This window comes from Bombina bombina, chromosome 3, assembly GCF_027579735.1.
Source record: "Bombina bombina isolate aBomBom1 chromosome 3, aBomBom1.pri, whole genome shotgun sequence".
NCBI lineage: Eukaryota > Metazoa > Chordata > Amphibia > Anura > Bombinatoridae > Bombina > Bombina bombina.
The window spans coordinates 1,134,570,483-1,134,596,740 of NC_069501.1; positions in this window are offsets into that span (position 1 = coordinate 1,134,570,483).

A 26,258-nucleotide genomic window follows, 5' to 3' on the forward strand; every position below is an offset into this window, starting at 1 on the left:
ATCCATCAGGACCGGGGCTTTTATTCATTGGTAGGTTATCTATGGCCTCTTCTACGTCTTTTAGGGTAAACTGCTCTTCTAAGGCATCTCTATTGCTTGTCTGTATTTGGTTTAGGTCGGATTCATGAAGGTATTTATCTAATGAGCTTGTTTTAGAAGGGTTATAATGAACAGGGAGGTTATACAGGTCTCCATAATATTCCTTAAAGGATTGCGCTATAATATTAGAGTCGTATATCTCCTCCCCCTTTCTGTTTGTTAAGTTGAAGATTTGTAGGGATTTGCGTTTTAGTGCCCTCACTAGCAATGATCCTGCCTTATTCCCCCCCTAATAATAGAGTTTTTTAAGATACAGAGCCTTTCTACATGCTTCCTTATGTAGGTGATTCCTTACTTGTTCTCTCGACTCTTGTAGTACCTGTAATAGATCCTTATTTTGGGGGTTGTTTTTGTGGGCTAATTCATCCGTCTGGAGTTTTTTTAGTAATTGTGTATATGTGAAGTTGGCCTTGCGTTTGTGGATAGCTTTATCTTTCATGAAGTGGCCTCTCATGACTGCCTTATGCGCTAACCAGACCGAAGAGGTCTCCCTAGAGGTATTTAAATTAGTCTGGAAGTATTCTGTCATCGTTAGTAGTGTTTGTGCTGCTGTGATTGGGTCATGAAGTCGGGCCTCATCTAGTCTCCACAGGAAGGGTATTGTGGTTGCTGATGGCCATTCTAAGGTTATTGTAACTGAAGCGTGGTCTGACCAGGCTATTGGCTGCATATTAGAGTCTCGTAGCAATGTGAGGTTTTATGTTCCAGAAACCAATAGTCTATTCTAGAATAGGACTTCGCCGGGTTGGAGTAGAATGAATAGTTACGTGTGGTCGGGTGAACGAAACGCCAAGTGTCTGTCAACGTGAGTTTTCACAATGTGTTGTTAATGGAGTGTCTCGTACCCGCCGCTACCGAGCTACTGCCCTGGGAACAATCTAACGTCAGGAGCAGAGCCATATTTAGATCTCCTCCCAATATCAGAGTCCCTTTCTGTACTTCTAAGATTTTGTTTCCTATTCTTAATAAATCGGGCTTGTCCTTTATTGGGGGAATATATATTGGCCAGTGTGACTGGTCTATTGTACAATAAACCTATCAAGATGATAAATCTGCCTTCTTTATCTACGTGTTTGTCCGTCAGTTGAAAGGGAGTGTGCTTGTCAAATAGTATTCCCACCCCATTAGTCTTTTTGGTGTGAGAGTGAAGAAAGGAGGTTGGGAATTCACGTGATTTAAGACTGGGTTCTTTGCCGTGTAGGAAGTGTGTCTCTTGTATAAACACTATATTCGCCCTCTCCCTCTTAAACCAGTTAAGCGCTATAGAGCGCTTTGTAGGTGAGTTTAGTCCCTTGCAGTTCTGTGATATTTATAAGATCTCCCTGTGTTCAGAGCCCATTGTTTATAAAGTGTGTGTAGACGCTTACCCTCATCCCAGAGTGGGAGTTGATTCCGCCTTTCTTGGGCACCCCAGTAACCATGTTGTCTTTCCTTACCCTGTTGGTATCGCCTTCGCCAGGCAGTAGGTGATTTATAGTCAGGTCGGTGGGTGTAACAATCTTTGTATAGCAGATCCTTGTGCATTGATAGATAGAAAGAAACATTATAGATTCGGTTAAAAATACAAAAAACATTTCAACAATTAAACTAACACTATTAAACCAAGGATTACAAATCCTATAACTAGACTCTGTCCCGTGGAGGGAGTCATTGGGGTAGTAAATCAACCAGAAGGGTTGAATGACACCCAGAAGGCAACACCTCCTAAAAACATTGTATGTCATTACTTTCTAACCTGAAAAAATCGGTAGAGAGCAGTAAAAGGAGGAAACAAGTGAGAAAAAACAGCATACATGGAAAATAAACATCACAACATTTCAGTTTTGTACTGTGAAATAACCCATCTTAGCAGTCTGCTATAGGAAGTCTATGTCCTGCACATTAGGGAGTACAGAATGTCCTCAATTCCAAATGTTTCCAAACCAGACGTTCAACCAGTCTCTGGTTCCTCATCCGGTGCAGTTTGAACTGTTGATAATTCCTTTAATCGTTTCTTAGTTGCTTTCGTCCAGTGAGCTCTTTGGGGCTGTGGGTGTCTCTTTTCCGGGGAATAGTTTTAGCCGGTTCTTGCAAGGAAGGTGAGGGGGGAGGTATATCCAAAGCTTTACAAAATTGCTCCAAGTCCTCTGAGGATCTATATGTAATGATCCTATTGTTTTTCATGACTTTGATACTGAACGGGAACCCCCATCTGTAGTTCAATGCTTTATCTTTCAGGTGTGTTGTAAGGAATCTCACCTCTTTACGATTTTGGAGTGTAATAGGACTGAGGTCCACATAGAATTGTAGCATGCACCCCTCAATTTGGAAAGATTGTTGTTTTCTAGTAGCGTTCATAATAAGCTCTTTATCTGTGAATTTATGAAAGCGAAGGATTACATCTCTTGGTGGTTCTCCTTCTCGAGGAGGCGGCCTCAAAGCTCTGTGTGCTCTATCTAGGGGCATGTCATCCATTTGTTGGTCATTGACTAGATGTTTGAAAGTTTTTTGCAGAAAACCCTGAAGGATGTCTGGAGATATCCTCTCAGGGATGCCCCTTATACGCAAGTTTTGCCTTCTTCCCCGGTTATCCAGATCTTCTAATTTAGATTGAAGAAACTCTATCTGGGATTCTTGCGTGTCTATTTTCCTCGTAAGGAAGTCTAGCGTGTTAGTGTATTCTCCATCCTGTTCCTCTAGATAGGCCACTCTCCCTCCTAGTTCTGCAACTTCTTTCTTTATCCCAGAGAGATCATCTTTTAGGATCTGATTGACTTGTTGAAAAAAATTAGTGAGATCCGTTCTTTCAGATCTGCCCTAGTTATAGGGGATTCTTTATCCTGAGAGGGAGTAGATGGGAGATCTTCTTGTGACATTTGTGGTTCGTCTCCTTCCGCCGGTGGTGTGGATTGTAATTTCTGAAAAAAAGAGTTCATCTTTGTGTTTGATATGTTGGTAGGTTTGGGTCCTTTATCTGTCCTATTGATTCTTCTCGCCGCCATTTTAAGAGCACCAAATGCAGGCTAGATGTGTTAAACTGTAGTGTCACCTTGTTGCCCCCTGTTGCTTTAAATTTTTTTACTTGGTTTGCGTTTATTACTGTATTTCAAGGGGAGTTCTTCAGGTGTCCCTTAATCTATTATCTCTGTATATGAGTAATCTTGTTGGTAGTAAAAATTAACCTCTTTAGGGTTCTGTCTTTTCGCACGTGGGTCAGTTGTTCATTTGTATTAAATTGTAATGTAGTCTTTCAGTGCATATTGCTTTTTATATGAGTGCTTGATATCTGTAAAAATATTAAACCCAGCCAGATGTCTGTGTCTCTTTATGACCTGTTTGACACTAGAGTCCTAGCAAACAGTTCTCATCAGGCCTTCCCTGCTCTGTTAGCTTGTTAGCTTTAATACCTAAAGCAGGTGGTGTTTTTCTCCTCAGCAAGATCTGTTCTGGTGGGGGCTAGATTAAAAAAAAAAAAAAAGCTTAGTTTAATCTTTAATTTCTTATGTTTTTATATTGTTTAATGATATCTTCTTGATTCTGTGAAACTAAGCTCAGAGCTTTTACTACAAGGGCAAAATAGGCAGTCCGTTTTCAGGCCCTGCGTGTAACTTGGATCAGTGAGAGCTTATGGGGTTTCCCAGCCCTGTTAGCAGGGGCGCTACTTCGCCGGGGTAATTTTAGCTTGTTTTGGGTAGCTGTGTGGGTTGTTTCCTCTCTCACTCACCCATCCGATGCTCACAGTCCCTTATCTGGCCCTCCGTTGTCACTTCTGGACCTCTACTGCACTGCTGGGCTTCTCTGCGTGGTGATAGCTGCTTGGGGTTTCCAGACAGTGCAGCAGGGGCGCGTTTTTCTTCCCAGTGTTTATTTAGCTTTAAAGGTGTTTACATTCTGCCTATTCTCCTCAATCACCTCCCGGGACCATCACCACCTCCATGGGTGTCTTTTAGGGTAGGTTAGCAGCTCCAGAACCGGGTGTTAACCCTCTAGGTGTCACATAGCTGCGGAGCATTAAAATCTTGCGGCCATCTCAGGGCATGGTCGGCTCCGCCCCCCACCATGCATGCGCATTTTAACCACCAACATCACCACTGAGTCAGTGACTTTGACAGAAAGAGCAAACTGAATACTGCGTACTAGGAGACATTCCTGTGGAGCTGCACTACAGAGCTATATGTAAGATTGCACATGTATACAGGGAGTGCAGAATTATTAGGCAAATGAGTATTTTGACCACATCATCCTCTTTATGCATGTTGTCTTACTCCAAGCTGTATAGGCTCGAAAGCCTACTACCAATTAAGCATATTAGGTGATGTGCATCTCTGTAATGAGAAGGGGTGTGGTCTAATGACATCAACACCCTATATCAGGTGTGCATAATTATTAGGTAACTTCCTTTCCTTTGGCAAAATGAGTCAAAAGAAGGACTTGACAGGCTCAGAAAAGTAAAAAATAGTGAGATATCTTGCAGAGGGATGCAGCACTCTTAAAATTGCAAAGCTTCTGAAGCGTGATCATCGAACAATCAAGCGTTTCATTCAAAATAGTCAACAGGGTCGCAAGAAGCGTGTGGAAAAACCAAGGCGAAAAATAACTGCCCATGAACTGAGAAAAGTCAAGCGTGCAGCTGCCAAGATGCCACTTGCCACCAGTTTGGCCATATTTCAGTGCTGCAACATCACTGGAGTGCCCAAAAGCACAAGGTGTGCAATACTCAGAGACATGGTCAAGGTAAGAAAGGCTGAAAGACGACCACCACTGAACAAGACACACAAGCTGAAACGTCAAAACTGGGCCAAGAAATATCTCAAGACTGATTTTTATAAGGTTTTATGGACTGATGAAATGAGAGTGAGTCTTGATGGGCCAGATGGATGGGCCCGTGGCTGTATTGGTAAAGGGCAGAGAGCTCCAGTCCAACTCAGACGCCAGCAAGGTGGAGGGGGAGTACTGGTTTGGGCTGGTATCATCAAAGATGAGCTTGTGGGGCCTTTTCGGGTTGAGGATGGAGTCAAGCTCAACTCCCAGTCCTACTGCCAGTTTCTGGAAGACACCTTCTTCAAGCAGTGGTACAGGAAGAAGTCTGCATCCTTCAAGAAAAACATGATTTTCATGCAGGACAATGCTCCATCACACGCGTCCAAGTACTCCACAGCGTGGCTGGCAAGAAAGGGTATAAAAGAAGAAAATCTAATGACATGGCCTCCTTGTTTACCTGATCTGAACCCCATTGAGAACCTGTGGTCCATCATCAAATGTGAGATTTACAAGGAGGGAAAACAGTACACCTCTCTGAACAGTGTCTGGGAGGCTGTGGTTGCTGCTGCACGCAATGTTGATGGTGAACAGATCAAAACACTGACAGAATCCATGGATGGCAGGCTTTTGAGTGTCCTTGCAAGGAAAGGTGGCTATATTGGTCACTGATTTGTTTTTGTTTTGTTTATGAATGTCAGAAATGTATATTTGTGAATGTTGAGATGTTATATTGGTTTCACTGGTAAAAATAAATAATTGAAATGGGTATATATTTGTTTTTTGTTAAGTTGCCTAATAATTATGCACAGTAATAGTCACCTGCACACACAGATATCCCCCTAAAATAGCTATAACTAAAAACAAACTAAAAACTACTTCCAAAACTATTCAGCTTTGATATTAATGAGTTTTTTGGGTTCATTGAGAACATGGTTGTTGTTCAATAATAAAATTAATCCTCAAAAATACAACTTGCCTAATAATTCTGCACTCCCTGTAGTTTTCAGGCACCTACTCTTCCATTTTTCACTTTTTTCAAACTTTAGTTACAGTCATTGTCCCATGGCCACCTGCTATTGTGCTTGATATTTCCACACTTCACAAGCTTTTTGTGACCTCACACAGACCTAGTGTGTATAAATAATGTATCCTTAGCAGGTGCGACTGGAAAGTGTTCATGTGAGGTTGACATTGCAGCCATGGTAGACATGCAGAATATAAAACTTACTTTACTAAAAAAGATTTACAAAAGGTTATTTTTTTTTTTAAAAAAAAAGTAGGTGCATTACACAGAATATTATGGGGTCAATTTATTAAGCTCCGTACGAAGCTTGATGTCCCATGACAGAAGTTATGAAGCAGCGGTTATGAAGCAGAAGTTATGAAGCAGCTGTTCTGAGGCGGCGGATAGAAATCAACCCGATTGAATACGATCAGATTGATTGACACCGCCTGCTAGCGGCCGATTAGCCGCGAATCTGCAGAGGGCGGCATGGCACCAGCAGTTTACAAGAACTGCTGGTGCAATGATAAATTTATCGATGTGCGGCGGACATGATGCGCTACATCGTATCATTTCCGTCCGCACTTTAATAAATATACCCCTATATATGGAGTCAGTGATTAGCGATTACGAAGATGAGGAGGTTTGAACAAGTTAGATGACATTGTACTAATTTGTTTATAATGTTGTATTCAGCTAAATCTTTTTTCACACATATTATACTGTAGCGTAATAGACAGTTAGGATCACATAAACCTAACAAATGGTTTTATAATTAGGTAATCAAGGTTTAATTCCTTTCAGACACTGTTTAACATAATATGCTCATTGGAGAAAATATCCATTTGATTCAAATTAAAATGTTATAAATATGTTGTTTACCAACACAATGTGAATTGGTTTGGTTACTTTGAAGACAACCTACATTGTGGCAATATATGGAACAGTATTATGTAATACTATGCACAGGTTATTACATTTAAAGGGACAGTCAAGTCAAAATTAAACTTTCAAGATTCAGATAGAGCATGACATTTTAAACAACTTTCCAATTTAGTTCTGTTATTAAATTTGTTTTGTTCTATTGATATCTTTCATTGAAGACTAAAACTAAGTAGGCTCATACCAGATCAGGAGTAGTGTCTTTAATAATTTATGGCAGCAGTGTTTTGCTACATTGTATAACAAAACTACAAATAATGTTTCAAAACACTCCTGCCATAGAGTACAGTAAATATGTGCACATTCCTGAGCTCTTATAAGCCTAACTAGTTTTACTCGTCAATAAAAGTTACCATAAGAATGAAGAAAATTTGAACAGCAGTAAATTGGAAAGTTGTTTAAAATTGCAAGCTCTATTTGAATCATGAAAGTTTAATTTTGACTTTACTGTCCCTTTAATCTATACATTTAGAGGATAGCAACACTAAATGTCACAGTTTTTCTTTAATCTATTCTTCATAAGAATCCAATGAACCAGCACCTAAAGAGACAATAACGTCAAAATTAAACTTTCTTGATTCAGACAGAGTATGCAATTTTAAACATCCTTCCAGCTTATTTCTTTTATTGAATTTGCTTCTTGTTTCTTGCTGGTATCTTTTGTTGAAAAGCATACCTAGGTAGTCAAAGGATCAGCAATACACTACTGGTAGCTAGATGTTGATTAGTGGCTGCACTTATATGCATTTTATAATTGGCTGACCCATTGTGTTTTCCTACTTCCAAACAGTGCATTGCATCTCATTCAACAAAGGATACCAAGAGGATGAAGCAAATTTTTGATAATATAAATAAATTAGAAAAATGCTTAAAATTAGAATTTTTCGATTTGTGCCCCTTTAAAAAGTAAAGAATTCCAAAATTGTAAACTAATTACATAGACAAGAAAAGTAAAATGTTTTTGGACATAATATCTTGATTTAATTTGCTGTAAATGTTTGAATTACTTCAATCAATAGAATAAAATAGATAGATTTAACCACTGTGCACATTTCATCATTGTTAAAGGAATATTAAACAGTAAATAAATGACGATAGAAAAATGTATTCAATGATTAGCCTTATAGTAATATGTAGATGCATTTTTTTAAAACATTATAGGGGTCAATCACATTTTTTAGAAAAGTTTCTCTAATGTTTTGTTCTATGAAATTGTAGATAAGGCAAGTTTGTATTTATTTTAGCTAGGTAGCTAGTAAATAGTTAATAACTATTAATAACTAGTCTACCTAGTTAAAATAAATACAAATGTGTGTGTGTGAAATAAAAATAAAACCTAAGCTAGATACAATGGGGCCTAGTTATCAAGCCGTCAACCTCAAATACGCTGGAATTCCGCAGTGTATTTGTGGCAAGGCTGATTCGCCTTAGTTAACAAAGGCTAGAGACCGGCAAAAGTAGAATTTTGTGACGTAAGCTTCGATCCGCCGGACTCAGTCCGACACAGATCGATTCTTACGTCTCTCCAGATGTTCCACACACAAGTTTTCAATCCGCCGCCCTGGAGGCAGCGGATCCCATAGGAATCAATGGGAGTCTGACCATAGCGAAAGTACAAGTTCGCTGCTGCCAGACATCCCATTGATTTCTATGGGAGCTGTCTACACCTAACACCCTAACATGTACCCCGAGTCTAAACACCACTAAGCTGTCCCCCCTACACCGCCGCAACTAAATAAAGTAATTACCCCTTAAACCGCCGCTCCTGGAGCCCCCCGCAAGCTACTCTATACATATTAACCCCTAAACCGCCACTCCCGGAGCCCACCGCAAGCTACTCTATACAAATTAACCCCTAAACCGCCGCTCCCTGACCCCGCCGCAACTATAATAAATGTATTAACCCCTAAACTGCCGCTCCCGGAAACCCTCGCAACCTACATAATACCTATTAACCCCTATCCTGCCCCCCCTATACCGCGGCCCTCTATAATAAAGTTATTAACCCCTATCCTGCTGATCCCGCACCTCGCCGCAACTAAATAAATAATTTAACCCCTAAACCGCCGCTCCCGGACCCTATATTAAATTTATTAACCCCTAATCTGCCCCCCTACACCGTCGCCACCTATAATACATTTATTAACCCCTATCCTGCCCCCCACTACACCGCTGCCACTGTAATAAATTTATTAACCCCTAAGTCTAACACTAACACCCCCCTAACTTAAATATTAATTAAATAAATCTAAATAATATTTCTACTATTAACTAAATTAATCCTATTTAAAACTAAATACTTACCTTTAAAATAAACCCTAATATAGCTACAGTATAAATAATAATTATATTGTAGCTATCTTAGGATTTATTTTTATTTTACAGGTAACTTTCAATTTATTTTAACTAGGTACAATAGCTATTAAATAGTTATTAACTATTTAATAGCTACCTAGCTAAAATAAAGAGAAATTTACCTGTAAAATAAAAACTAACCTAAGTTACAATTACACCTAACACTACACTATACATAAATAAATTATTCCTATTTAAAACTAAATACTTACCTGTAAAATAAACCCTAACATAGCTACAATGTAATTATTAATTACATTGTAGCTATTTTAGGAATTATATTTATTTTACAGGTAACTTTGTATTTATTTTAGCTAGTTAGAATAGTTATTAAATAGAAAAAAATTCCCTACCCTATTCTACATTAAAAAAGTTCAAAGCTCTTTTACCTTACCAGCCCTTAAAATGGCCTTTTGTGGGGCATGCCCCAAAGAAAACTGCTCTTTTGCCTGTAAAAGAAAAATACAACCCCCCCAACATTAAAACCCACCACCCACATACCCCTAATCTAACCCAAACCCCCCTTAAAATAACCTAACACTAATCCAATCAGCCAATCAGATTGAGCTCACATTCTATTGGCTGTTCCGATCAGCCAATAGAATGCAAGCTCAATCTGATTGGCTGATTGGATCAGCCAATCGGATTGAACTTCAATCTGATTGGCTGATTCGATCAGCCAATCAGATTTTTCCTACCTTAATTCCGATTGGCTGATAGAATCCTATCAGCCAATCGGAATTGAAGGGACGCCATCTTGGATGACGTCCCTTAAAGGAGCCTTCATTCGTCGGTAGTCCGTCGGGAAGGAAGGATGTTCCGCGTCGGCGGGATGAAGATTGAAGATTGAAGACCCCGCTTGGAAGATGACATCGTCCGGATAGACTTCTTCAGCGCCGCTTGGAAGATGACATCGCCCGGATGGAAGACTTCTTCAGCGTCGACTGGAGGATCACTTCATCGGATGGAAGATTTCTTCAGCACCCCTTGGAGGATAACTTCTGCCACTCCGGATCTCCTCTTCGGTTCCATCGCTGCTCGGCTGAGTGAAGACGACTCAAGGTAGGATGATCTTCAGGGGATTAGTGTTAGATTATTTTAAGGGGGGGTTGGGTTAGATTAGGGGTATGTGGGTGGTGGGTTTTAATGTTGGGGGGGTTGTATTTTTCTTTTACAGGCAAAAGAGCTGAATTCTTTGGGGCATGCCCCACGAAAGGCCCTTTTAAGGGCTGGTAAGGTAAAAGAGCTTTGAACTTTTTTAATTTAGAATAGGGTAGGGCATTTTTTTATTTTGGGGGGCTTTGTTATTTTATTAGGGGGCTTAGATTAGGTGTAAGCAGCTTAAAATTGTTGTAATATTTTTAAAATGTTTGTAACTTATTTTTTTTTTTTTTGTAACTTAGCTTTTTTATTTTTTGTACTTTAGTTAGTTTACGTAATTGTATTTAATTGTAGTTATTTGTAGTTAATTTATTTAATTTAATGATAGTGTAGTGTTAGGTTTAATTGTAACTTAGGTTATGATTTATTTTACAGGTCATTTTGTATTTCTTTTAGCTAGGTAGTTATTAAATAGTTAATACCTATTTAATAACTATTCTAACTAGCTAAAATAAATACAAAGTTACCTGTAAAATAAATATAAATCGGGGGCGGAGCCGACCATGCCTTGAAATGGCCGCACTATTCTGATGCTCCGTGCTTAGTATGGCACCCAGGGGCTAAAACGCTTTCCTAAAGCCTGAATTTGAGACATGCTGCAGTGGAAGGGACAGGGCACAGAACGGTGAACAGCAGAAGGGCAAAGCCGACATGTAAAGCCACGTAAATCAACCTGAACAGCCTGAAAAACACGCGCCCCTGTTGCGCTACCTGGGAAACCCCAAACAGCCTCCTCTCACTAACAGCGCTCATCGATGCGGCAGAGACCCAGAGCTAACAACGGATGCTGAGCATACTACAGAGGGATAGCCCGGTGAGTGACCACAACCACACTCCCCAAACAGGCCCACAAACAGTTCCGGACAGCACACAGCATAGCGCCCCTGCTACTAGGGCCTAGAAACCCTGTTAGCCTTAATCCCTTTAAATGGCACAACATGGCCTAATAAAACTTGAATATGGACTGCCTTAAATTAATTAAAAGCCAATAACGGTTGATGGGAGAAAAACTACACTAATCAACAGACACAACTATGGACATTGCGAATTATTAACTTAATAAAAAGCTGCACAGACGTTATCCAGCCTTCCAGCGCCTAACATAAATCACTGAGCAACTCCCTTGATCTGGAGTTTTATTCATCTACTTATTTTAGGCAAAGAAGCTACGTTTTTGCAAGAAGTGGATAGTGACATTACCACAATACACAGGCTTTAATGACTCGCCTCATTCTTTATAACTCAGAAAAGCCTAGGCCTGTAACTAAAATACATAGGAGGTGCCATTTTTTTTTTTCCCTCTTCTCTAAAAGACTTCCTGTTGCACACAGCAAATAACCCTTAAGAAAACATAAAGCTTCCATTATATAACTAGCAAAAAGGGCCTCCTGCAAAAGAAGTGCTGATCCTGCAGCTCAATAAAAGAACTTAACCCTGCAATTTGAAAACAAACAGCACTCAGTGAGCGTTTTAAGCATAACTAAGCAGCAACAAAGTTTTCTTTATTCTCTCTCTACTTCTGCTAAGTACATCAAAAATCAACAAACACAACGCAGAAAATGACAACAAAAAGACTAAACAGATCTGAAAAGACCACTAAAACATCTAATACACCCAGTACCAAGATGAGCACATTTTTCCAAAAATTACAAACATCCCCTACTACAGAGGGAGAGGATTCACAACAAGCACAAGATGAACTCTTAAATGCAGCATCCCAGGGTGAGGACTCCCCTGTCACAAGAGCTGACCTGAAAGAACTTCCCACCAGAGCTGATCTTACCAATTTCTTTCAACAAGTTAATCAGGTACTGAAAGATGGTCTCTCAGGGATTAAGAAAGAAGTAGCAGAGCTGGGTGGTAGAGTAGCCTATCTGGAAGAACAAGATGAAGAAACCACCTCTACTCTAGATTTACTTACGAGAAAAATTGATACACAGGAATCTCAGATTGAATTCCTCACCTCTAAGCTAGAGGACTTGGACAACAGAGGGAGAAGACAGAACATACGCATAAGAGGAATATCAGAGAAAGTATCCTCAGATGCACTACAAAACTTCTTACAAAAAATCTTCAAACACCTAATGGGAGACTCCACCATGGAAGATATACCTTTAGATAGAGCTCATAGAGCTTTGAGACCACCCCCAAGAGACGGCGAGCCTCCCAGAGATGTAATCATCCGCTTCCACAAATTCACAGATAAAGAGAAAATTATGACTTCTACGAGGAAACAACAATCCTTTCAAATAGAAGGGAACAAACTTCAATTCTTTGCAGATCTGAGCCCAATCACTCTCCAGAACAGGAAAGAAGCGAGGTACCTCACAATCCACTTAAAAGAGCAAGGTCTGACCTACAGATGGGGATTTCCTTTCAGCATCAGAGTCATGAAAGACAACAGAATATACACATATAGGACCCCAGATGATTTGGAACAGTTCTGTAAATCGTTGGACATCCCTCCTCCTTCGCTCCCCGCATTAGAACCCCCCCATAACTCTACTCAAAGAAAAGATTCCACACAACCACAACCTCAAAGGCATCACTGGCAGAAAATTTCCAAGAAGAGACCAAGAGACACATTAACAGCACAGACTGCATCAAATGATGAGCCAGATATTGACCTATAGCAGAGAATATGGGGTTAAGGAACTTTGAAGCCATTAATGATGTAATCCAGTATAATTGAGATATAACTGTATATTTCATGTCAGATCCTAGAATGCTCCCTATGCTTACTGTCTATAGCTAATAATGTTTTTCTTTACAGCTAATGAGATATAAGTGTATAGGACATACCAGATTTCTGGGTGGTCCCTCTGTTTAATGTTCATAATTAACAATGTAGATTTAAAATTTATTATTAATGTTTTATAGTATTCCACTGCAGCACATTTGCTAATATCCCAAAAATTAGAAAGCACCCCTAGGGTTGCCATCCAACCTGATTGGTTGAGTTATTTCCCCAACGACTCCCTCCTTCAGGACAGAGTCCAGTTATGGGATTATAAATCCCTGGTTTTGTATTGTTGTTTGGTTATTTGTTTTTTTCGTGTTAATGTTAACCAAGTCTCTAATGCTTTTTTCTACTTTCCAATGCTCGAGGACCAACTGCACAGCGACAGACATACTCACAAAATTGACGGCAGACATTCCTCTCTGGTATGAAGACGAACTCCATAGGGTAAGCAAGAGACACACATGCAAAGACCACCCCATTGAGAACTGGGATAAAAATCAGCGCACACACAATCTTATAGTGTAATGGGGACTACACATAGGGACATCTCCTTATTATCACAAAATTGTAAAGGCCTTAACTCCCCCACTAAACGATCTATAGCTCTTAATTGGTTCAAGAGAGAGGGAGCGAACATAGTATTTGTCCAAGAGACACACTTCCTCAAGGACAAAGAACCCATCTTTAAATCCAAAGAGTTCCCATCCCTCTTCCTTCACTCACACGAGAAAAAGACGAATGGAGTGGGAATACTATTTAACAGAAATACTCCCTTTCAACTAACAGACAAATACACAGACAAGGAGGGCAGGTACATCATCCTAGTTGGAACCTTGTTCAATAATTGGGTTACCCTGGCCAACATTTACTCTCCTAATACGGGGCAGGCACAATTCATTAAAAGAGTTGGAAACAAAATACTAGAAGTTCAGAAAGGGATATTAATATTGGGAGGAGATCTTAATGTCGCATTACTACCTGCAGTTGATTGTTCTCAAGGTTCTAGCTCCACCACTAAAAGCACTAGACACTCCATTAATAACACTTTAAAACAACTCACACTGATTGACATATGGCGCTTCCTACATCCGACCACACGCAACTACTCATTCTATTCCAACCCGGCAAAATCATATTCTAGAATTGATTACTGGTTTATAGAACATAAGAGTATATCATTGATTAGGGATGCAAATATACAGACAATAGCCTGGTCCGATCATGCATCTATCTCTATGAGCCTGGAATGGCCATCAGCCCCAGTGCTTCCCTACCTATGGAGACTAGATGAAACGCGTCTCATAGATCCCATCACCCATACACAAGTACTAAGTGACATCACTGAATTTTTCAGGACAAATTTAAACACTTCTAGTGGGATACCCTCGGTGTGGTTAGCTCATAAAGCTTACATGAGAGGACAGTTTATGAGAGACAAAATCAATCATAGACGCAAGGCAAACGCATATTATACACAATTGCTACAAAACCTCCAAACAACGGAAATAGCCCACAAAAATAACCCATCAGAGAGGAAATCTCTTATACACCTAAACAAAGCGAGAGACCTCTTAAAGGAATACTTAAATAAAGAAGCATGTAGAAAAGCATTATACCTACAAAAACTATACTATCAGGGAGGGAATAAGGCAGGTACACTACTGGCCAGGGCCCTACGACGCAAATCCCTCCACAACCACATCTTCAATATAACAGATAACAGAGGAGCAGAAATCGTAGAATCTACATTAATAGCACAATCTTTTAAAGATTATTACAAAGACTTATACAATCTCCCTAAGCCCATCATGACACCACAGAATAATACATTAGATCAATACCTCCAGGAATCCGACCTGACTCAGATACAACCAGATGATAGAGAAGTCTTAGAAAGCCAAATCACCCTAAAAGAAATCTTAGAAGCGATAGATAGCCTACCATCCAATAAAAGCCCAGGACCGGATGGGTTTTCTAATAAATACTATAAACAATTTAGAGATCAATTAGCTCCACACTTACTAGCCCTTTTTAAACAAATTGACGAATCTGGACAGCTCCCTAAAGAATGTTTTGAAGCCCACATTACCGTCATACCTAAACCAGGCAAATCCCCTAAACTTACAAGTAATTATAGACCCATATCACTATTAAATACGGATCTTAAAATTTATACAAAAATTCTGGCCAATCGATTAAATAAAATCTTACCTCAAATAATTCACACAGACCAGTCTGGTTTTGTCCCAGGAAGGGAGGCGAGGGACAACACTATCAGGGTACTCCAACTAATAGAATACGCTAAAACAACCAATACTGAAATGATTATAATTTCAACTGACGCCGAAAAGGCGTTTGATCGCCTAGACTGGAACTTTCTATTCGCCACACTGGGTAAGATAGGGGTGGGAGAAAAGATGATTCGTAGGATAAAATGTTTATACCAATCCCCCTCAGCAAAAGTACGAGTTAATGGCCTGGTTTCAGACCCATTTGAAATAAGTAATGGAACGAGACAAGGATGCCCCCTCTCCCCAATCTTGTTTATCATCAGTATGGAGGTGCTAGCACAGAGAGTCAGGAATAATCCATTAATATCGGGAATTAAAATAGGTCCCTTAGACTTTAAAATATCAATGTATGCGGATGACGTCCTCTTTACCTTATCTTCCCCAGAACCTTCCACCGTCGCAGTATTACAAGAATTAAAAAGATTTGGGGAATTTTCTAACTTTTCAGTAAACGAACAGAAATCCGAAATATTAAACATCTCCCTTTCTAGAATTAAGTTTAAATCCCTGTTAGATCACTGCCCATTTAAACATCAACCAAAAGCCATTAAATATTTGGGGATCTATTTAACCCAGAACCCCAAATCCCTTCTACAATTGAACTTTAAAAACCTTATCAACTCAATCTCACACGATCTACAAACTTGGAAAGATCGCCCATTCTCATGGTGGGGAAGAATTCAAATTTTGAAAATGAATATATTACCCAGAATACTTTATGCTATTCAAGCAATACCTATAGCCCTTCCACGCCACTTATTAGATCAAACCCAAAAAATCATGAATCAGTTTGTGTGGGGGAAAATAAAGCCCAGAATCAAAAAACTAACAATGTACAGAGCCGTGAGGGAAGGAGGGTTAGGACTGCCAAACATTGAGACATATTACCAAGCTACGAGCCTTCAAAGAATAATAGACTGGCATAGAAACAAAGATAGGAAGGCGTGGATCCCAATGGACTCCCACATCTTGCATACACCCAACCCCGGGGCCTTATGTTGGATAGAAAAACAGAATAGACCACCATGGCTAAAATGCTATTCTCTACTTGCACATGTCTTCGATACATGGGACGGTATTATTAAAAAATACTCAGGCATCTCCACAACGATTTCCCCTATGCTCCCCATTTCCCCAAACGCAGAACTGAAGGGAGGAATCAGATTTGACAAAACAAATTCAAATATGTGGGAAATGGGTTACACAACTCCACTTAGTTCATTGGTTAGAGATGGGAAACTTAAACAAAGGCAAGAATTAACGGACATACTAGGCGGCGCTTTCACAAACTGGTTAAAATATAACCAAATACACCACCTCATACAAACACACCCACAGAAACAACTGCTGACCAGGCACCTAACTCCATTTGAAATGACTTGTACAGCTGACCTCCCCGCACATCACACTTTATCATTAGCTAGGAAACTCTTGATCCAAGCCCAAAAAGGGGGACTACCTGACTACGTTGACCGTTGGCACAAAGATCTAGGTAGGGAACTAACAGAGACGGAGTGGGATCATATTTTTCAGAGTATCAGAAAGTCATCTTTCTCCACAAAATACTTGGAAACTAACTTTAAACTGTTAACAAGATGGTACCTCACCCCCTCAAGACTGAAGAGTATATTTCCTTCCTCATCTGAACTCTGTTGGAGAGGGTGCGGATCGCGGGGGACCCTTCTCCACATTTGGTGGGAGTGCCCCAAAATCAAACCCTTCTGGGAAAAGATCCAAGAGCAGGTTAGCAACACACTGGACACAGACAGTCATTTTACCTTAGAACCAGAAGTAGCACTATTGAATCTCCCCACAAAATGTAAATGTAGGTTAAGAAGCAGACTAATTCAACTATCACTTAACACAGCTAGACTATTAATAGCCCGGGGGTGGAAAACTCAAATATGCCCATCAGTTGGGGAGTGGTCGGCTCTCATGAAGGACACCCTGTCTATGGAGGAATATGGTTACTTTAAATCTAACAAAATAGCATTCTTTCACGACCTAAAATTTATATGGGATGAATTACAACATAAGATGCCCCTTAACACTAGGAAGTGTTCACAAGATACGAGTGTGACATGAAAAGAATATTTGACTTATGACAGATAGAAACAATATGACAGAACTGACCCTTCCCACTTTCCCACGACCTGGAGGCTAGAGAGATAAACAAGCCGGTCTGGGGGATCTGACAAAGACACGCTGTGCAGGGGGCCCTCGTAGTATGACACGGAACACGCACAAGAGAGACTTGGTAAGTTATACAGTTTGGTTATTGTTTTGTTTATCTTAAAATCAACCCAAAAAGTGCATTGGTTGTTTATGAAGCTATGAGTAATGTATAGATACTGCATTTATCCAAGTGAACTGCTTTTATTACATGAGCGAACTAATGTACTGTACTATATATAAAATTCAATAAAGACAATTAAATATAAAAAAAATAAATAAATATAAATCATAAAATAGCTACAATGTAATTATTAATTACATTGTAGCTATCTTAGGGTTTATTTTACAGATAAGTATTTAGTTTTAAATAGGAATAATTTATTTAAGTATAGTGTAGTGTTAGGTGTAATTGTAACTTAGGTTAGTTTTTATTTTACAGGTTAATTTCTCTTTATTTTAGCTAGGTAAGCTATTAAATAGTTAATAACTATTTAATAGCTATTGTACCTAGTTAAAATAAATTGAAATTTGCCTGTAAAATAAAAAGAAATCCTAACATAGCTACAATATAATTATTATTTATATTGTAGCTATATTAGGGTTTATTTTAAAGGTAAGTATTTAGTTTTAAATAGGATTAATTTAGTTCATAATAGAAATATTATTTAGATTTATTTAATTAATATTTAAGTTAGGGGGTGTTAGGGTTAGTGTTAGACTTAGGTTTAGGGGTTAATAATTTTATTACAGTGGCGGCGGTGTAGTGGGGGGCAGGATAGGGGTTAATAAATGTATTATAGGTGGCGACGGTGTAGGGGGGGCAGGATAGGGGTTAATAAATTTAATAAAGGTTGCGGCGGTGTCCGGGAGCGGCGGTTTAGGGGTTAATACATTTATAAGAGTTGCGGCTGGGTCTAGGAGCGGCGGTTTAGGGGTTACTAACTTTATTTAGTTGCAGGGGGCTCCGGGGGCGCCGGTATAGGGGGTAGAACAGTGTAGTTTAGTGTGGGTGCTTAGTGACAGGCTAGCAAGAAAGCTGTAAAAAAGCCGAAGAGCAGCGAGATCGGATGAGTGATAACTCTCACAGTCCGCTGCTCATCGCCCCGTACTTGGTGCGTGGCTTTTTGACAGCTTTTTTGATAACTTAGGCAAATTTTTGCAGGTCCGCGGCGGCGATGTGAGGCGAGCTTAGGCGGGCGTATTGGGCCTGCGAAGACAGGTAAAGTAGACACGTTGATAACTACCCCCCAATGTATCTATTAGTTATAATGTAGGTAGCTTAGGGTTTATTTTATAGGTAAGTACTTAGTTTTAAATAGGAATTATTTAGTGGCGGCGATGCGGGAGGGCCTCGGTTTAGGGGTTAATAGGTAGTTTATGGGTGTTAGTGTACTTTTTAGCACTTTAGTTATGAGTTTTATGTTACGGCTTTGTAGCGTAAAACTCATAAGTACTGACTATCAGTTTACGGTAAGGATCTTGTAGTTATAGGCTGTACCGCTCAGCTCACTTTTTGGCTCCCAGGCAGACTTGTAATACCGGCGCTGTGGAAGTGCCATTGAAAAAGGACTTTTTGAAAGCTGCGGTAGTTACGTTGCGTTACGGCCAAAAAAGTGTGCGGTGCCCCTAAACCTGCAAGACTCAAAATAGCAGCGGTAGTGAAAAAAAGCCTTAACGTTGCTTTTTCACTCATACCGCAAAACTCGTAATCTAGTCGCTTGTTTCTCTATCAATATGCTAGTTTGGGGCAGTTATGAATGGGTCACTAAAGTGTGCAAACAATAACTGTGTGGAACATAGCAGTTCAAGTCTGGAGTCTTTACTTCTACTTTGAACAGGAATTGGAAAGCTCACAGTTTGTAGAAATAGATTATTAGAAAAGGAGGCACATTTAAATGTGAAATATAATTTTATATTAATATACATATAGTTGAACATTTTATATTACAAAATGAAAGTAGCCCTTAAAGATACATATAAGAAGAGGATTTAATAATATCCTATATATGTATATATATATATATATATATATATATATATATATATATATACATACATATACGCACACACACACAGAATGAAAGCAATACATTTGCATATCTCACCCAGATTCTCTGGTGCATTTTTCATAGTGAATACAGACTGCTGCTATGGGAAGAAACGCAGGGATACTTGACTAAATGTGCTGATACAATAATTTTGAATTTGCTGATTAACCATCTGGTTCTTCTCCTACTATTAGTCAATGGTGTTATGGCCAATTAGAAGCCATAATGCCCATCCATCTTTCACTTACAGGACTTGCTCCTGCTTTCCTCCTAGACTCATGAAGAAGTGTTCAGCTTCTTCTCACAGTCAGGAGGTCAAACAGGTGGGTATTTTTTAACTTTTCTATCAGCAATATATAGCTTGAGGAAGGTCATATGGAACAACGATGACAAGACAAAAAGCGAAGTGCATTAGGTCAATTCAAATGGTAAGAAAAAGTCTGCCTTTAGACCGCTCTTATTGGTTTTGTTTACAATTGACTATCTTGAGTACCTTAAATGCATGGGGGAGTTCTTGTTTAAATAGTTATGCTTTCTTTAATGATAAACTATTAATCATTCAGTTTTTGTAGCATATTGTAATACATTGGAAAAGGATGTATTTTTATGCTGTTGATGTTTTCTAAAGATTTTATTGCCATGGTGCCTCTGAAAAGCTTTCTGTGTGTTTCTTTTAATGTAAGTTGTTAGAACTGCAGGTAGTATAACAAATGGATATTCAATTTTGTTCTAATAAATCAATTTTGATGCAAATAACATGGGCTCAATAAAGGAGCTCATCTGCCTACTATGTTTAATTAATCTCCAATTAATTAATTCATTCTGATTATGGCCAATCAGAAACCATAATGGAGTTAGAAACTGGAGGTGGAAACTGCAGTCTCACTAACAGGTAAACTTAATAACTATACACCTACACAATGCTCTCTGTGTCTTTTCTGTTCTCTCTGTCTGCCCTTCTCCTAAAACTCACTGCATGTCCCTATAACAACAATCCCCACACTATCCATATCTCACCCCTCCTTCTCTCATCCCCTATGCTGTCCTCTCATGAACTATTCTGTCTCCTTAGAAACACTTCCCCCTCTAACTCTCCTGTGTCTAGTCATATGCTCTCCTACAAATCTCACTCTCACCTTCTGTCACTCTCACTGTTACTACTGCTTGCTGCTGGTGATGTCTCTCGTAACCCTGGCCCTGCAGCAATCACCACACTTTTACACTCTCGCTCTGTCTCCCACTGAAAAAACTCTAGGTCACGCAATACCAACAATCTCATCTCCATTAACACACAGCCCTTATTCCCTCTCTTTTTTTGTGCCCTCTGGAATGCTCGCTCTGTCTTTAACAAACTTACAACTGTTCACGAACTTGTTTCCAACGTTTTCAACCTTTTTGCAAATACTTAAAACTGGCTATCTTCCTCTGACACTGCTTCCATTGCTGTTCTCACACATGGTGGTCTTCACTTTAGCCACACACCTAGGCCAGGTGAGAGACATGGTAGAGCTTTTGGCATTTTACTCTCCCCTTCCTGCTCCTATCAGAACCTATCTCAATTTCCATCTCTCTCCTTTTCTTCCTTTGAAGTCCACTGCATTTTCTTGTTCTCCCCCTCTATCTTAGAGTGGCAGTTATCTATCGCCCCCCTGGACCAACCTCCCAATTCCTTGACAACTTTGCTTCCTGGCTTCCTTACTTTCTCTCTACAAATACACCTACACCTATTCTGGGGGACTTCAACAACATCCCCATTCACAACCCATCTGTCCCTGCTGCCTCTAAACTTCTTTTGCTCACTAACTCCTTCAGCCTCTCAAAATCCACCCTATTCCCTACCCACCACAATAGACACTCTATTGATCTGGTATTCTCCTATCTCTGCTCTCTCTCTGATGTTGCCTGTCACCCATTTTCCATCTCAGACCACCATCTGCTCACCTTTAATATACAGGCTAAACCTACTTCAACCCCCTCGCCCCTGCACCTGTAGAAATCTGCACACTGTAGACCCTCCCCAACTCTCCAACCATATTCAAATACGCCTCCCCCATACTTCCACGATATCCTGCCCTTGCTATAACCCACTATAACAATACTCTCTCCTCTGCACTTGACACACTCGCTCTGCCCCAACTTCACAAAGCCCCACGTCGTCAGCTCCAGCTCTGGCACTCCCAGTAAACACACCACCTTCAAAAATGCTCTCACACTGCTGAACGTCCCTGGAGGAAATCCCACTCTGAACCTGATTTCATGCACTATAGGTTTATCCTTTACTCTTACAACTCTGCCCTTCACTTAGCTAAGCAAACCTACTTCTCTTATCTTATATCCACTCACGCCTCAAACCCTAAAAGACTCTTCTCTGTGTTCAACTCTCTTCTCTACCCACCTTCACCACCCCCTCATCTGCATTCAGTGCTCAAGACCTGGCTGACTACTTTTTCAATAAAACACTTACCATCCGAAGAAATCTCCCAACTTCGCTCCCAGTCACCCCCTCTGCCACTCTCTGCACCCTCCTCCCAACCACTGAGAGTGAAGTGGCTTCCCTATTGTCTTCCTCACACCTTACTACCTGCCCACTTGACCCTATTCCTTCACATCTAATACCTTTTCTGTCTCCCACCCTCACTCCGGCTCTTACTCACATATTCAACCTATCCCTTTCTACCGGCTCATTCCCTGCCTCCTTCAAACATGCAAAGGTCACCCCCATCCTCAAAAAACATCCCTTGACCCTAACTCTCCTGCAAACTATCACCTATATCACTGCTCCCGCTATCTTCAAAAATCCTTGAAAAACTAGTTTTCGTGCGGCTAACCCACTTCCTGTCCTCCAACTCATTGCTCGACCCCCTGCAATCTGGCTTCTGTCCGCAACACTCAACTCAGACTGCCTCACCAAGGTTACTAATGATCTCCTTTCTGCTAAAAACAAAGGCTACTACTCTATACTCATCTTAATTGACCTATCTGCTGCCTTTGACACTGTTGACCATCCCTTTCTCCTACGGACTCTCAGCTCTCTTGGGCTCTGTGACACTGCCCTCTCCTGGATTCACTCTTATCTCTCTAACAGATCCTTCTCCGTCTCTTTTGCTGGTGACTCCTCTCCATTGCCTCTGTCTGTTGGCGTAACTCCATTGGGTCCTCTACGCTTCTCTATTTACACTTCTTCACTGGGTAAACCTAACAACAGCTATGGCTTCAACTACCACCTCTATGCTGATGATACCCAGATCTAGCTTTCCCACCCTGCACTCTCTCCTTCTGTCAATTCTCACATCAGCGAATGCTAATCTGGCATTTCCTCCTGGATGGCCTCTCACCACCTAAAAATAAACATGTCCAAGACCGAACTACTTCTAATCCCCCCTCTAACTCTACTCCAGTTTCTAATTTTTCCATCACTGTTGGCAGCACCACTATCTCCCCATCACCTCAAGTTCGCTGCCTCAGAGTCACACTTGACTCAAATCTGTCCTTCATTCCCCTATCCTTCATCCTATTGCTCTCTTCATCCTACTGCAATCACCTAAGTTCATTTATGAGTAATGAAACTACTAACTAGCTAATCCACTCCCTGGTAATTTTCCGACTTGTCCTCACTCATCAACAAATATACTCCCGCCCGCCCCCTAAGATCCAACAATGACCTGCTCCTTGCGTCCTCTACCATCAACTCCTCTCATGCTAGACTACAGGACTTCTCTTGGGCGGCACCAACCCTATGGAATGCACTTCCTCAAGCTGTCAGACTCTTCCCTAGCCTCTCCTCCTTTAAATGTTCCCTAAGACCTTTTTCTTCAGGGAAGCTTATCACCGACTCATTAACAAATTAACTTCACTTACCTAACAGTAGCCCTCATGTCCTCACTAATATCATTCTCACCTTTGCAATCCCCACCTCCTGTTTCCCATCCTCCTACCCCTCTAGATTGTACGTTCCCACGGGAATAGGGCCCGCAATTCCCCATGTATTTGTCTGTAAAATTTTGTCTTTTATTGTATTGTTTCTCCGTTGTACTTTTATCCTTGTACCCATGGGCAGCGCTGCGGAATCTGTTGGTGCTTTATAAATAAAAGGATAATAATAGTAAATAATAATAATAATGCCGGCCCATCCTTCACTTACAGGACTCACTCCTGGTTTCCTCCTGGACTTACTGAAGAAGTATTCAGCTTCTTCCCACAGTCAGGAGTGAAAGCAGATGTGTAACTTATCTATCACAGTACAATACAGCTTGAGAAAGGCCATAAGGAACAATGATGACATCAAGACAAAAAGAGAAGAACTGCTTTGGCAATAGCTGAATTAAAATGGTAAGCAAAGATCCCCCACAATGCACCAAGTCAGGAAGAGAGGTATGTGCAACTAGAATCTTCCAGGACATTGAGGAGACTTCCTGTGGGAGGAGCGTGTAGCAGACGTGCACGCCATCGCTCAGTGAGAGAGAGCGAAATTCAAACTGGCCCCGCCACGAATCTCCTATTGCCGAAGTGAGAGACCGGCCTGGGGAGAATAAACAACTGAGAGCTGGAAGTACACCTGACCAAAATTGGGCCGCCTGGTATCGGCCATCAGTATAATATTACCGCAAAGAACGAGCACTGAGCAAAGCAGCAGCGGATCAGCCCGACACCCCCAACAATTACTGTGAGATTCCTTTGGGGACATTGCAGCGTGGATTGCGAGTGGCAAGCAGAAACAACTATCCAGCCGGTCCGGGGAACAGAAGGGAGGTGTCCCTGCTGGAGCCGGTAAGCAGTGGGATAGTAGGAAACGCCAGCGCATAAAACAAAGGGCAGGACGGCAGACAAAGAGCTGGATGCGCAAGTATAATGGTTACATACACTTGCTTTAGAATGTATCTGTCTGTGTGCCTGCATGAAAGGTGAACTTGAGTTGAAAAGCATAACGTTTGGGAAGGGGTGCGAAGACAGCTGCACCTGAGAGGTTTGGTGAGGCGGTTCTATTTCAGTGGCGGGGCAGCAAGGGAGCAAATTGAGAATTATAGCTCAAAGACTAACAGCCCCAAGTTTTATATTGTTACCCTGTTGGATATGAGACATATAATCACAGTCTACAGAGATAAAAGTAGACACGGAGCTCAGATATGAGACATTGAATACGCATTTGGGATTACAACAGGAATCATAAGCATTACAGAGCTGGGTCATAGACCGAAATACTGCAGTCGACAGAGCCACATTCTGGGTGTTGGAGACTTATATAGAGAGAACTGCAGCTTTCAATTGGAGGTCATTAGCTCTGGGTCCTTCTTTTTCAACATTTGCTTAATTAAATCAGGATCTGTGAATAAGAAGTTTTTTTTCATCCCTACGGGTAAAACTGTTAAGAGGAGAAGTCTGTGAGAGGGTAGAACTGCGCATAACATAGTATCCGGGTCTCCCCCACGGATAAAGTTTACCATGTAGAGGACTTTTTCAAGCAAATCCTGTTTATTGTTTCTGTATAATTTTGATCTGTACAAGCTGTTAGGGCTTGTAAATAGTGTGTACTAGTCATTTAAGAATATAACCGTTTGTAATTCAAATTTGTTAGGCAGCAGAAGACGTAATCTCATAAAATGAGCTGAGGTATGTTGTTAAGGCAGAGATACTGAACAGGGTTAAAATCCGCTGTTTTAAACACATACGCCTTGCAGACAGAATTGCATTACTTTATCTGCACATTCAATCCGGTTATCGGATACTAAGGGAAAGTACCACAGAATTATATAAGGTGTTTAGAACCTAAAAAATATGTGGTAACGAAAATAGCAGGGGTGAAAAGTAGCTGATATTATCAAACAGCAGTTAAATTTCCATGTCATAAAGTTTTGAAACACAAAACACTAGTAGGTTGATTAGGCTCCCTAGCGGGAACCTATACATTATAAAGAAGGAGAGGAGAAAATAATTATTTTTCTTTTTTTTTTTTTTTTTTTTTTTGCACCTTTTTTTACAGCAATCGCTGTACACAGGATATAGTACTCAGTTAAATCTGTGACTATAATATTACACACTTGACACCTCACTAGGACTCCCCTACGGGAGAGATACCTCCGTTAGCGATCACTTAATGCAATCACTACTGTTGTATTTAGATACCACTATTATCACTTTCTGATAAATTACTGGAATCCAATTAATTTATTTTTCTCAATCCTCACCCCCACACATTTTTTTTCTTATACACAAATAACACACTTTTTATATTTCATGGAAAAGTACATTCCTAACCTTAAAGTTAGGTCCCCCGCGATGCCCCCTAAGAAAGATAAAAAATCTAAACCAATAAATGAGCCAGGTTTAGAAGAAGGTACAGAGCCCCAAATATCAGGGGTAGAGAAACAGCTGACACTAAATCAACTTGCAGAAATGATGCTGCCCCAATTTGAGTCTGTCAAAAGAGAGATTGCCTCTTTATCCTCAGAGATTAGATCTTTTTCAAATAGAATTCTTGAAGTAGAAGAAAGGATCTCAGGGGTAGAGGATAGGCAAAACATACATGATACAAATTGGATCAATTATGAGAAAAAGATAAGAATAATGCAATCCAAGATAGAAGACCTGGAAGACAGGTCCCGCAGGAATAATGTCCGTATTGTCGGGCTACCAGAGACAAGTGAATATAGAGATCTAGTGTCTTTTGCCTCAGTAACCTTGCCACAATTGCTAGGCATGCAGCT